This window comes from Tachypleus tridentatus, chromosome 3 (genome assembly GCF_004210375.1).
Source record: "Tachypleus tridentatus isolate NWPU-2018 chromosome 3, ASM421037v1, whole genome shotgun sequence".
Classification (NCBI taxonomy): domain Eukaryota; kingdom Metazoa; phylum Arthropoda; class Merostomata; order Xiphosura; family Limulidae; genus Tachypleus; species Tachypleus tridentatus.
Window position 1 is genome coordinate 85,697,473 of NC_134827.1, and position 15,845 is coordinate 85,713,317.

General features: G+C 35.9%; 1 protein-coding gene across 2 annotated transcripts in view; it reads right to left on the minus strand.

The window, feature by feature from the left end:
• The window catches only part of LOC143247394 (putative nuclear hormone receptor HR38), a 46,008-nt gene extending 33,792 nt beyond the window's left edge, over positions 1-12,216 (minus strand). For both annotated transcript variants that reach the window (XM_076495394.1, XM_076495393.1), the window contains exon 1: positions 12,014-12,216. The gene's annotated coding sequence lies outside the window, so the exon portion shown is untranslated. The remainder of the gene's footprint in view (positions 1-12,013) is intronic.
• Between the last annotated feature and the right edge of the window lie 3,629 nt (positions 12,217-15,845).

Consider the following 15,845-nt stretch of genomic DNA (forward strand, 5'->3'; position numbering starts at 1 on the left):
TCTGACGCCAGTTGAACCATTTTTCTAGATATCAATTTTAAATATAAATAATTTCCTATTATGATAAAACCACACAAGTGAAGGTAGAATGGTCTGAAATATTTGAGATTAAAGAGTGAGTTGTTAAGAGAATTCCAGGTTTAATCCCAGTGAAAGAGGTTTATCTTCTAGGAGAAACTGTTCACTGTTCGTTGAATTTCGCGCCAAGTTACTAGAGGCCTATCTTCTCTAACCGTCCCTAATTTTTAATTGAAAAGACTAGATGGAAAGAAATTGGTTAACATGTCCCACCGCCAAACTTCTGGGCTACTCTCTAACTAGCGGGAATGACTACTTTGTTGTAACATCCTCCAGAGATGAAATAGCGAGCGTATTCAGTGATGTACTCAAACCCGCGATCCACAGATTAGAAGTCACGCAGCTTAACCGTTAGGTAAGTGAATTGTCAAATTGCCTATTTCAGTCTTCATTCTAAAATACTAAATGATGTACGCAATTTTCGGAAAGAAGTAAGCTTTAAGTAAACTATACGCAGGCCAATCCGTTTTTATGATTGTTTCTAACATAATTTATTCGATATTTCTTCATGGAATCGATAACCAGGACCATTGGCTAATGTTGAATATGTTGTTGATTTTTCGTATATTTTTGGGATTATTTATGAAATCACCGTGAAAAGCTCTTGCATCTCAATTCACTTCTTATAATTTTTATTCTAATTTTCGTACAATATTCCTTCCTTCTTGAAGGATGTTTCTCGAATGAGCTTTTGATATAACTAAGTGTTGCTGCATCCTAATCTAAATAACATGGCAAATATAAGATCTGTTACTTAATACCGACAAGTTATGCAGTCATAAGTTAATACCAACGAGCTATGTTGACCTACATTATAAGCATGTTTTCATTAGTAACACTTCATCATATATTTGATAGACTGTTTTCAAGTGCTAACGCATAACATAAAAACATAAAACATAAATCAAACATACTTCATAGTTCTATAGCCTAAAAATACACACAAACACACAATGAAATATACAAAGAACGCCAAAAACTTGTGAATTGTTTGGCTATATGTTCAACTTTAATGGAAACAGCCTTAGAATCACGGTCCATTAACATAAAATTAGGTGTGGTTTGTTTGGAATTTCGCGCAAAGATACTCGAAGGCTATCTGCGCTAGCCATCCCTAATTTTGCAGTGTAATACTGGAGGGAAGGTAGTTAGTCAGCATCATCCACCACCATCTCTTGGGCTGCTCTTTTACCAACGAATTGTGGGATTGATCATCACATTATAACGCCCCCACGACCACAAAGCTAAAAGGGCGAGGATGTTTGGTGGGGATTCGAACCCGCGACCTTCGCATTACGAATCAAGTGTCTCAACCACCTGGCCATGCCGGCCTTCTATAAAAGTAAGAGAACTAAACAAATAAGGTTTAATGCAAGGTGTTAACGAGACAGTTAATTATAGCCAGTAGAACAACGTAGTATATAATATTGTTATGCATTTACTTAACAAACGGCTACAAATAAATGCATGTACATAGCCTTTCTTAAAAGCTTTGATGTAAAACATTAATTGGATCATTATTTTTTTTAAATATATTTATATACCCGAAGATGATATCAATGTACAACACCATAAGCCTAATTACACATTATTTTGCTTATGAAAGTAGTTTGTTGGGTTTTCCATTACAATTCATTAGTTCGTGAATAAAACTATACTTAAGAATTTAAATAAGAAACTACAGTAACCCGAAATGTTCAATCATATAAACAATCGATTTATCTGTCGTGTTATATTGGAGGCCTAATTACAGTACGAGTCACTTATTTGTGATAATCGTATATGTATTTGGACTAATACAGAATTTTAATTATCAGCGCAAAACATATACTGATATTGCTTGTTTAATTCCTACTGTTTATATTCTATAGATCACCGAAACTGATTAGGTCGATGTCATTTCATTGATTCTAAATCAACGGACACCAGTTTCGGTGTGGGTTATTTAAATACTTTTTTTTTTTTCTCGGTACCTCTTAGAACTTATTAAATCGTGGAATAATGATGTTAAACGAAGTGCACTTGTTACGGCATGATGTGGTGTAGTGCTAAACCAAAGCGCATTTATTATATGATATATTGTTAACCAAAACGTACTTGTTAAATACGATTGTATATTGTTAATATTGTAGTTATAAAACTAACAGGTTAAATGAAACTGTTGTCTATAATATTTATACGCAGAGAAACAAAATGACGTTTCGTTCTGAATGAAGAAAAACAAAAACGGATACAAACAAGTATATAGCTGAAGCCTAACCTTGCAATCATATAAATATTCTTTGAATATCTAGCCTTAACCAATCAAATTAAAATGTACTTCTTGCCGGTCATGAAAAGCTTTGCTATATAATGTACTTTATTACAACTCATTAATTATTCTGCTCTCTTGTTACATTGAACTCCTTAATCAATGTATTTTACTTAGTAAGATTACTTGTAACGGATTTACTGTTATGTATTTATATTAATATCTACGTTTCTTTCAGTTTAATTCATGTAACGTATATTGTTTAATTTGTATTGCCCAAGTCCCATATTTTCTCCAAATCTGTAGTCGATTCTCAAGAATCAACAATGTATATAGGCGTGTCTGTAATACTAGTAACTGACGGTATTTTTGACAACTGAGCTTTCGAAAACGCCTCCCGATAGTATAATATTGTTGATCTGCTACAGTCAGTATATCATAAGCCTCGGAAGTTATAATTGTGATAAATGCTTATTAATCGGAAAACTACAGATATTTGTCCAGGAACGTTTAAAGATTTCGAACATTACGAACCGTTCAACATCGGAGAATTAACTTCGAACGTTAGAATTTCTACCAGGACATTGGATATCTACCTTCCTCGGTAAAAAGTGAACTTATAAACCGTGCGAGGCCAAACAAAAAGAGAGCTAGCTAGCATTCCCGTCAAGTGAAGCGTATCTGTGTATCAACATAAAATTAATTCACTCGTCATTGACCTGGACCGTCGATAAAATATTCAGTTTCAGGCCAGTTAGAAGACTAAACACTGTTTGTACAATTTTTGTAATAACCGCTATTATAAATTGTATTTTTTTCTATATTAAAATATATTTGTATTAAGAAATAAAATCGTGTGTATCAAGTGTGTTGACAAATATCATAAATTTGACACATAAGGACATTCAAATAACTTCTCGATTCATATTAAAATTTCCGGCCAATTGAAATGTTTATACTGAGTTTACATAATATAATAAATCGGAAAATCATCTGAGACAAATTATAAACAATAACGTATTTTATTAACAGCGTTTTCGTGTTTCGCTTAAAACAGTATCTACTAATGTTTCAAACAATCTGGTCGAATCTATGATCTTTAAATTAATTGCAAACATTTTTTTTTCTTATTTATCTTCCAACTGAAAATTACATGTTTTTGTTCATTTCTCTACAAGTATTAATACAAATCACTTCTTAAAACAACATTCAAAATGGCGATACTGGGATGAAAATAGAAAATAAAAATAGTAAATTTTAACACTAGCTATACGATTCAGCCCAGTATATCTTAACACTAAGACAAGGATGGCTGACCGCTGATTTAGGGTCATTTCGACAGATCCTTATGAATGAAGCTTAGCTCAAGTTATAGAACGAAAACAACAACAACAAACAAACAAACTAAGTATTGATGAAAATAGGGCATGACAAAATTTATACGGTGGTACTATACTGGGCATTATACCATCTTATATTTACTCTTGCATTTGCAGAAACTGCATTTTTAATTGGAGACCCGCTAGAGAAATTATCTTGTAGTGCACCGTACATCTGATTCAACTCAATACTTCATTTCGCGATTTAATATGGCGTCAATTTGAGATAATATTGAAGCCAATTATTTCTTAATTATAATTTTAATTCCCCTCTTATAAATATAGTAATTCTACAGCGTTCGCTTTTTTATGTTTCGCTACCAATGCAGTAATCAAATGACAAATCTCTGATTCAGCTGGTATGTCAGATCGATTGGGATATCCTCTAATATGTTCTTTTCTCATACGATTTGAATCCACGGTTTAACGTAATCACTACACTTAAACCATCACATTCACCACCACATCTAGTAATTCCAAGTCTGGTCTAGCGACGTAGGCCTAAAAAATACTAACAATCGTCTCTTTTTTTCTCTCTCTAATAAATCGCCGTCGCACCAAACACGCTCGTCCTTTCATCCGTGAGGGCGTTATAATGTGACGGTCAATCCCACTATTCGTTGGTAAAAGAGTAGCCCAAAAGTTGACGGTGGGTGGTGATGACTAGCTTCCTTCCATTTAGTCTTACACTGCTAAATTAGAAACAGATAGCCCTCGCGTAGCTTTGCGCGAAATTCAAAAAACAAACAAACTCTCTAATAAAAATAATCCAAATTTTTCCCGAAAGACTATTTTTTTTTTATCCACATCATGTTTCTGGACTGGCTCGTGTAGCAGGTGTTAAATCGTTCTGTTTTCCAGACATCTTTCTGATGACAATGGCAATAGTTCGACGCCCTGTAAATACAACTACTTCTGATTCCTGCCCTCTGCTAGTACAGCGGTATGTCTACGGATTTACAACGCTAAAATCAGGGGCTCGATTCCCCTCGGTGGGCTCAGCAGACAGTCTGATGTGGCTTTGCTATAAGAAAACATACACACACACTTCTGATCCCTCAAAACTTTTACTCAGCCAAGCCAATCGTCCAACTTATACCTACGTCAATAGTTTGTTACGAATGAAAAGAAATTTACCAGAATCGATCTATTGTGACGTAAGTTGCTTTTGACGTCAGTCAACTGTTGTACCAAGAAAATAATTAACTAGCCAAAAAAATAACGTAAGAAATGACGTCGAAAAAGTCAATAATGGTCAGCTGATCTTCTTACATCACTGTAGCGTCGCTAATTCCATTGTAGTTAGCAGAAAACAATAATGATAACAAAGACGTGACGTGTTCGCTTATTGAATTTCGCGCAAAGCTACACGAGGGCTATCTGCAGTCGTTATCCCTAATTTAGCAGTGTAAAACTAGAGGGAAGGCAGTCAGTCATCACCAACCACTGCCAACTTTTGGGCTACTCTTTTACCAACGAATAGTGGGATTGGTCGTGACTTATAACGTTCCCACGGCTGAAAGGGCGAGCATGTTTGGTGTGATCGGAAATAAAATATGAATAATTATAGTTTACATTTTCAATTGAAATATTACTATTTATTTTTTCGACTTTCAGCACAGAAAAATTTCACTCACAAATCATGATGTGTTTCTTACTATGAGCTTAGTTTTACCATCTTTCTGTTTGTTGTTTTTTTTCGGCAATAATCAGCATCATATCATTGTAATCGGGCTATTAAAAAGAAAGTACTTTGTGCCTACTCTGATGGCCCGGCATGGCCAAGCGCCTTAAAGCGTTCAACTCGTAAACCGAGGGTCGCGGGTTCGAATCCCTGTCGCACCAAACATGCTCGCCCTTTCAGCCATGGGGCGTTATAATGTGACGGTCAATACCCCTATTCGTTGATAAAAGAGTAACCCAAGAGTTGGCGGTGGGTGGTGATGACTAGATGCCTTCCCTCTAGTCTTACACTGCTAAATTAGGGACGGCTAGCGCAGATAGCCCTCGAGTAGCTTTGCGCGAAATTCAAAAACAAACAAACAAACAAAGCCTGCTCTGACGTTTTCCCTGGATAGCTACACTGTGTCATGTGGAAAAGATGAACATATTTCGTTGTTGTTAATAACACGAACATTGATTAATGTACTTTCTAGCTGCGTGTCGTTGTATTTCATAGCTCAAACATTATGTAAAGGATACGATTTAAAGCCGTTGTATCATATGGTTATATAAAGGTATTTTAAATTCATCCAATTTATTCTAATGTCGATGGCTTGGCCTAGTGGTTAGGATGCTGGACTACCCTACTATCTCTATGGGTGTGTGGGTCGTAGGTTCGAATCCTCGTCCTCAAAGGAGTTCGCCTTTCACACGTTGGGACGTTATAATGTGTAGTTAATCCCACTATTTGCTGGTAAAAGAGTAGCCCAATAGTTGGCAATGCTAACTATCTTCCTTCCTTTAAGTCTATTTCTGCTAAATTAGTGACGATTAGCGCAGAAAGATCCCATGCTGCTTTGCGCGAACTTCATAACAAACCCAATCTAAAATGTCCATATTTAGAAAACCGATCAATGGATGGCGAAACACAACATTTGGTGGATAAGCTGATGAACTCTAGTGGCCAAAATGACTATCGTCATAGAACACTGGCCCCGAAATTGTCGCATATAACGTGTTACCAATGTTCATTGTGACCACCATTCATACCTAGTATTAATTCTATTCGTGAGACAATGTGGTACTTATATGATATGTCCAAATTCCAACAGTTGCACTTTAGTTAGTTCCAGAATTGTCAAGACAGATAAGCCTAAAAAAGTTAAGATATGAAAACCGTGCTGCAAAGATATGCAGAACGTTTGATGGTTACACGATATCTGAAAGAATATCCTGGTTACATTTTAACAGTGTCAGAGCGAGCAGCATTTTGCCCAAAGAATCCAAAAGTTTTCACAATTAGCACCATTTTGCCTGAAGACTGCTTTCTTCTTAATAATTAACACCGTTTTGCCCAGAGACTGCTTCCTTCTTAACTATTAGTATCATTCTGCCTGAACACCGCTTTATTCTTAACTATTAGCATCATTCTGCCTGAACACTGCTTTATTCTTAACTATTCTTCACTTAACTCTTAGGTATGAAAGATATTCTACATTATTACCAAATATTCCTCTTTGTCAATATATAAATATATATCTTCTTTCCAGAAGCTTCATTGCCACATGTTTCTCTCAGTTGACTGCTGGGCCAGGTGTGCTCTACTGCTTAAAATCGCACTTGACAATTTGATATCGTGGGTGCGTTATAAGAATGATGGTAAGATTCACTGTTCAATTAAAGTAGTCCAAGTGTTGGCAGCAGACACTGTCGAATACCTGTTTCCTTCTAGTCCATTGGATGACAACTAAACAGAAGACTCACTGTTATGTGAGTCACTCACATAAAAAAACTCACTGGTTTTGTCATGGGTTTCTGAAAACACATCCGACATTCGGAGAGAAAGTTGCAGGAGTTATTTATAGCGACAGATTAAGTTCTAGCATGTATCATGACCCTTTATATCACAACCAGTACACTAATTGCAGTACAGCGCCTTCTAGCAAGTATTACCATTTTTTTTTACTGTGGATCCATCTTCTACAAAGTATAGCATTCTGTTGATCAGTTTAAAATGCGATGGATTCTGATTACTTCAAGTAGATTTTTATCTTGTAGACCGTTTCTTGGATCTGACAATTTATGACATTACCATCATAAATCTTAAGTGATATAGTAATTTATTATTAATAACATTTGCCATGTTTTGAGTTGAAAGCATGGAGTAAATATAACGATTTTCAATTCTGAGCTCACCAAAAATTATTCTGAAATGAAAGTGTTGACTACCTTGTAATCTAGGTTTGTGCCACTTGATATAAAGGGGGTTAACATGGAATCCGAAATTCCAGTTTGTCAACGATTTTAGATGCCCGGCAAGGCCAGGTGGTTAAGGCACTTGACTCGTAATCCGAGGGTCGCGGGTTCGAATCTCTGTCCAACCAAACATGCTGGCTCTTTCAGCCGTGGGGGCGTTATAATGTGACGGTAAAAGAATAGTCCAAGAGTTAGCGGTGGGTGGTGATGACTAGCTGCCTTCCCTCTAGTCTTATATTGCTAAATTAGAGACAATTAGCGCAGATAGCCCTTGAGTAGTTTTGCGCTAAATTCAAAACAAACAATCATTTTAGTTCTGCCCAAAACAAAATAATACAAAAAAAAAACACTTACAAGAACAACTTCTCCAAAGGATACAAATAGACTTTTCTAAGAATAGCTTAGGTGATAAGCATAATCTTGGAATGCGTCCAAGTCTATTCTGTGTTTGAAATGTCACTTAAACTATTTTTACTCTAACTGTATTATCATCAACGCCTGAAAAAGTGTTCACGTGTTTAGAATATAACCGTTATCTGCGTATAGCTTTTACAATTTTAAAAGCAGATGTATTAAATCACTAAAAATTTCTAAGTTTGTTTTCTTGATTTTTGAATTTCGCGCAAAGCTACAGAAAGGCGATCTGCTCCAGCCATCCCTAATGTAGCAGTGTAAGACTAGAGGGAAGGCAGCTAGTCGTTACCACCCACTGCCAACTCTTGGACTGCTCTTTTATCAACGAATAGTGGGATTGACCGTCACATTATAACGCTCCCACGGCTTTAAGGGCGAACATGTTTGGTGTAACGAGGATTCGAACCCGCGACAGAAATTTCTAAGATACATATAACTATCGAAAAGATATCACGAATTAAAAAGTTATTTTGCAAAAATGTAGTTAAATATCTAAATAATTTGTTTGTAGCGAAGCACAAAGCAACACAATAGATTGTACGTGTTCTGCCCACCACAAGTAGCGAAACCCGGTTTCTCACGTTGTAAATCCAAAGACATATAGTTGTGCCACTGGGGGGTTAGTCAAGGATTCTTTGTAATTAGGCACAAAGCTACACAGTGGATTATCTGTGTTCTGTCCACCATGGGTCTCGAAACCTTGTTTCTGGCGTTGTAGGTCCGCAGACATTCCGCTGTGCTGCTGGAGACCAATCCAAAGAAGAGCTAACGATAAGCAACCTAAATACAAGCACGTATTTAAAACATTTTTTTCTTTCTTACTCCAGATAAAATATTGGAAATGTTAACTAGAACGTCATCAACAATCATCCTGAATAGAAGTGGTTGTAGCACTAACTGTTCTCGGTTTGATTTATATTAAATTTCACGCAAAGCTACTAGGGGGCTATAAGCGCTATTCTTCCCTAATTTAGCAGTGATAGAGTAGAAGAAAAACAACTTGTTAACACCACTCAGCGGTAACTATTGGGATATTCGTTTACCAATAAATAGTTCATCTCTGTATTTTCCTGTAGATATAGAATTCAGCTTGTATAGGCCTTCAAGGCCTAGATTAATGAAGTATTATATATGCATTGTAAGTTGAAGTATGCATTATGTAATAAAACATATTAATGTGCTCTCTGAAACAGAATTCAATGAATTGGGTTTAAGCACAAAATGTACTTTACGAAATAGGGTAAATAACGATATAATACATACAGCGCCTCCTATGTCTTCATGTTCCTAGTTTTTTTTTAAATACACTTCCATTATTTACTGTTTTTAACTTTAAAAAATATGTTGTTCTCAAAATACATTTTTGATTTTGGCCAACTTTTATGACACTGAAAAAAAAATCCTCGTTTGTAGAGCTCGAGCAGACACCTGTGACGTCAAATGATTTGACGTACTTGCTACAGCTCACGACGTTGAGAAAAGAAGACGCGGATAGGTAAAACAATGACGTTGCCATCTTCAGCTTGTGAACCTAGCGCTCTAACCATCTGTCCGTGTCAGACCTAGAACGCTAGGTTTAACTCATACTTTGAGAATGGGAAATTTCATGCGCAATATATACGTACTAGAAAAAAAAAACTTAAACTATGTGTATTCTTTATATTTACAAAATAACAGTGTTATATAGACACAGTCGAAGTCTCATTCGAATAATTTTATATTGGGAGCAAAGTTACGAATTGTTACACCAAAACTTTACAGATGATGTTAGCGAGTTGCTGACGACATTGGTAGCAGTAGAATAAATGTTACAAGCTGCTATCGCAATAAGTTACCAGTAACTACTTTTACAAAATTAAATTCAAATAGATTGTATTAAACGCTTCAAGTCAATGGAAACGCCCACGGTAAAGCTTTACTATTTCTGCAAAAACAGATGGGATGAATTTCTTCCATATATTTGAACAAAATATTTAGTTGGATGATTTTTTCACTCAGAGGTATGAAAAATTTTGAGCCGTCTTTAAAATTGGCAAATACAAATAACAGAAGCTAAACAAGAATAGCACAGTTTCATTTCTGCCAAGTTTCAATTTCAGATCGCTAAGGGTCGTCTAAAGTAGCGTTTCTCCACCGTTTCGTCCCCCTGCTGGTACAGAGGTAAGTCTACAGATTTACAACCCTAAAATCAGCGGTTCGATTCTACTCGGCAAACGCAGCAGATAGCCCGTTTTGAAATCAGGGACAGATTCGTTGCTTCTCTAAACCATTGCAGACCACGGTAAAAACAACAACATATTAATATTCTATTAGTTTGGTTTGTTTTGTGAAAATAAAAAAACAGCAATGTAGTTGTGTCGGAAAATAAACAAAAAAAGATGAACAATTCACAAATCGTTCACAGTTTGTTTTGCCTTAACATATTTTGACATAATTATACTTTACCCCAATTGTTATAAGAACTTGTTGAAATACATTAAATTAAAGCATGTAAGACAAAACATTAATTTTAGGGACTTCTTTTGCAAAATAAGATATCTGAGAAGCATACTAGATAAAGGAGATTTTAAGGACTTCTTTGCAAAATACGATATCTCAGAAGCAGACTAGATGAACGAGATTTTAGGAATTTCTTCAGCAAAATAAGATATCTGAGAAGTATACTAGATAAACGAGATTTCTTTGGCAAAATACGATATCTGAGAAGCAAGAGCTAGACTAGACAAATGAGAAAGGATATGGTAATTGTTGAAAACAACCAACTCTGAGATAATGTATTTTGCTGGGATTACTTTATTAAATGACAAGACATCTTGTTTCTATGTTAACACTTGTTTCGTTGTTATCTATCAACCCAGATGGCGTACTATCTTAGCATCTTTGTTTTCGGATATTCAAACAATGGCTATGTTTTGGAGTATGGCATACTTACGATTATCTTCAATAACTAATTTACAAATAAACGTATTCAGAAAGTAACACTGTTACTACGTATAGGGAAGCAGTAAATATAAACGAATCAACATACTTTTGTTAGCAAAAATATAAATACCCATTATAATTGTTTTTGCTTGTTTTTTGTTTTTCTAATTTCGCGCAAAGTTACACGAGGAGAATCTGCGTTAGCTATCCCTAATTTAGCAGTGTAAAACTAGAATAAAGACAGCTAGACATCATCACTCACCGCCAACTGTGGTGGCTACTCTTTCGCCAATGAATAGTAGGATTGACCGTCACGTTATAACGTCCCCAAGGCTGAAAGGGCGAGCATGTTTGATGTGACGGGGATTCGAACCCGCGACCCTCGCATTACGAGTCGAGCGCCCTAACTGTAATACAATAAAATACCGTACGATACTTTCTCTTTATTCTTCGAATATTTTTACATCTTGGCTTGGTTATTGTTAATCACAAAGCCATACAATGAGCTACCAGTGCTGTGTCTACAACGGGTATTGAAACCCAATATTAAGTGTTTTAAGCCTGCAGACTTGTCGCTAGACGACTAGGGTGGTTACACGTTAATTTAGATTTTCTTATCTTTGATATTTTTATTTTATCTGTTTGTTTGAAGTTAAACACAAAGCTACACAACAGACTGTTTGTGCTCTACCCACCACATAGTTTTAGTTGATGTTATTATAATCTACGTGTGAGTAATCGAAATCAAACATATGTCTTTAGAATAATTCAGTAAAGTCGTGTGAAGTTAGTTTTACAAATGTATCCCAGTAGCGCAGCGGTATGTCTGGGAATTTATACTACTAGAATCTGGGTTTCTATACCTGCATGACACATGTAGCCCTTTGTGTTGCTATGTGCTTAATAACAAACGTTTCTTTAAATAAAATAATTACATAAAACATCAGATGATTTTGATTTAAGCCACAAAAGTACCTTATTCAATTTTTAAACATTTTTTTTACCATAGGTCAAACAATTTCTGAAACATATATCAAATAATAATCCTTACCTTCATATAAATAATTTTTTCCTTTGATAGCTAACTCTGTTGTGTGCCATCAAAGGCATCTAATATCATTGCAATTTACTCCAAAATCCTTAATTCTAATAAACTTTCTTTGATCGCATTTATAATCGGTGCACTGTGACCTGTTTCTTTGGTGAAACACGAAAAGAGAACCGATTTGGCCCATTTCTAACTGGCTTATGCCAAGTGTGATTGTTGACTGGTGCCAGTTGGCGTGCGTCTTCGCTTCGCGCCGTTCGTTCTCACGTTATGTGACGGACGAGTGACGCATGATGATAAATGTTGTCATGGTAACTAAGGAACCGAAACCCAGTGTGTTGTCGAGTTAATAAGGACATTGGCGTAAACTGACTCCGGTGACGTCACCGTGTCAAAGGAAAGTATATATATATTTGTAGCTCTGTACATGTATGTTAGTTCACTGCTAAATTCTCTGATGTTCGTTCGATGTTGTGAAATAAAATTAAATGAGAAACATTTAGAGCTGTCCAGATCTGTTAATGTTATCTATGTTATTTGTCGCCGGCTAAAGCAGAACAATGGATCTCATAATTTTTAGTTCGAGAACCATTTTAGCTGAGCAAAAGCCTCCGCGAACCACCTACCGATCCTGCCTCACCCCCTTTAGTTTCCCACCAAGAGAAAAAAAAATTAATAGAAAGGACGGTGCTTCATTTTATGTAACTCATATTTTGGACTACCTGGAAGGCTCTAACCCTACACAGTTTTAGAACCACTGAAGTAAACTGTGTACAGCCATGGCAGAATAAAAAATACAAGATGATTGATAAAAAATATTATAATATAACGGTAAAATTTATGTGTATTATTTATATTAAAAAACTATCTCAAATGTTTTCATGTATTGTAGTGCTCTAACAATTAAGTTTCAAAGAACCGAACGCCATGTACCGTGCTAACTTTCTGAGTTGTGAATAACCGTTTCGTTTTCCACCCATGCCTACTGAAATGTTTGACCCTAACGTCTCAGCCGATACTGAACAACGTTAAGCTAAACGTGACCCATTGGTTAACCTGTCGAGCCACGAGTCCAAATGTTGAAGGTTTAAGGCCCACTGTATGCTACGCCAAGTACTCTCCACGCTTTCAATTGTGGGTGCATTATAAAAGTGACAGTTAGTTTTGCTAACTGGTTCAAAGTAGTCATCCAGGCAGTCGGGACTACTACTTGGTTGTCCTTTCTCTGATCGGTAACTTAAATAACCGAAGTTGTATCTTAGCTTTGAGGTTTCTGGTCAAGTCAGTCAACCCATGTGTCTATTGAGGTGTCTTTTAGGTTGAAAGTATAAAATACTAACCGAGTGGAGAATTTTCTCAGCGCGAAATCTTCATCGAGCTGATTGTCAGTTGCACTAAGCGCACTGACCTACAGTATTCTGTTGCATCAACAATGGTCAACTCGACAAGCAGTGAAAGTTATACTCTCACTGGACATTGTGGATTATTTCAAATGATTTGTATTATTGGTGCCAAATCTTTTTTTTTGGCTAAACTATGAAGATTCTGAAGTTCTCATTGGATTATTTATACTTCTTTATAGAAACTAAACTTAACATGGTCAAATACACAAAAACAGAGAAGAAACCCCTGGAAGTAAGAGTTAGAGAATTGAAAAGTTGTATTATTTATAACGTGGTAACATACCCAATATTTTCATTGTGTAACTACAGTTATTTTCAGTTATCTGTAATAGACTTTATCTCATAACCTTCCTGGTACTCAAAAATACAAAGCATAATCTATATTAGCTTAAATATATGTCATAATATATCTGGAATATTGTTGACTCTTCCATGCCCCCTATCCTCCCCTGGAATAGCGATAAGTCTACCGATTTACAACGCTAAAAACAGGGGTTCAATTCCCCTTCGTAAATACAGCAGATAGCTCAAAGTAGCTTTGCTATACGAAAAATACAAAAAAATACACTTTATTGGAAAAAAACACATTTCTAGCAACAAAAAAGTTACTTTAGAATTTTAAATGCTTTGGAATTCTCATGAATGATCCATTAGTCTCTTTACTTTCAAGTAAATTTGACCACAGCATGGCCAGGTGGTTAGGGAGGTAGACTCGCAGGTTTAAATCCCCGTCACACCAAACATGCTCGCCCTTTCAGCCGTGGGGGCATTATAATGTGATGATCACTCCCACTATTCGTTGGTAAAAAAAGTAGCCCAAGACTTGGCGGTAGGTGGTGATTACTAGCTGCCTTCCCTCTAGTCTTACACTGCTAAATTTAGGGCAACTAGCGCAGATAGCCCTGGAGTAACTTTGCGCGAAATTCAAAAAACAAACAAACATTTATGGTGAAAAAGGTCAGTCAAAATGGCAACTTTTTAATGTGATCATTCTGGTATACGATTCTTTCGTTCATTTATTTATATGAGTTTTATTTATGTGGTCTATCTGATATGTCTTTCGAGGGGAATAGAACCCCTGATTTTGAAAATCATTAGACTTACCGCTGTCCCACCGGATGGAGATATTAATTGGTTATTTATATCATATCTGTAGGGATAGTAGCAATATTGTTAATTTTTTGGCATAAGGTATACAACTATCTTTTTACTAGTTATAATAAAAACAATTAAAAATTAAACATTAACAAGATGACTTGCACAATAAAAAGTCATTCAGAATCGCCTTTATGGTCACAGAAATGTCCTTAGGGAAATCATTTCACACATTATACAAATCTTAAAACGATTTAGGAGCCTCACCAAGTCGTTATAGTTAAGGTCTTTACTTACGGTCGTGTTCTGTTTAACGACCGTGCATTTTGAAAATAGCCCTGCAGCGTGATCTCCTTTCCAGAAGGGTCAGTCGTTTCATTGTCATGTCCGAGGAACAATAACCTCCCTACTGCTTTCCACAATCCACCAAGTGCAAGGAGAGGGCAGTTTCTCAGCATCGATTTCAACAGTAATGATTGCACAGAGATTCACGACGATTTGCTGTTATGCTTTCTTACGTAATAGTACGAATATCATTTTTTCTCCAATCGCTTCAGCATATGATGGTTGAATAAATATGTTGTGAAAATAGTTTGTCTACATGTGATTCGTGTCTCTTTTTTGAACATTTCTTCTTGATCACTTTGCGCATTGTTGCCTGTGGCATGTGGGCAGCTTTTCCCACTGACTTTATTTTCATAGATTCTTACTTGTTATAAGACACAGCCTGCTGTTTACCGTGACTGAAGTACCACTTGTTGCAAGCCTTTTTCTAAATGGCCTTGTCGCCAAAGTTAGCCTACATTCCCTTCTTACTGTTATGTTAATAGTAAGAAAAATATAAAAATATCCCCTTCTTTGAAATTCTAAATATCTGATCTGGACACTTCAATAAATTGAAGGTTGTTTGTTGCGGTCGTACAGGTGGGGTGACCGAATAAAATAAAAATAAAATAAGTGACCAGAGACTTATTTCCAGAATTCTTATTGCAGTAGTATCTTATTAACATTTATAGAGAAAATGAAGTTTTTACACCAAATCTGAAAAAAATGGGATGAGAAAAATGTGAAGTTTAAGTTTCGTTCTGAGAGGATGCTGTTGTGTGAAGACATTTTGAATATATACTCTTCAAAACAAGAAACGCAAAAGGGATATTTTTGTTATTTTAAAGAGAAATATATGTAATAACGTTACAAGCTCAGAGTATGTGATATTACACATGTTAAGGCACTGATTGTCAGACCAAAATGACAATAAAAGTTGTGCACTTTGAAAACGGAGGAAAACATCGGATTTTTCGCCAAAACGCATTCGTGTCCAATAAATTTGTTTGAGA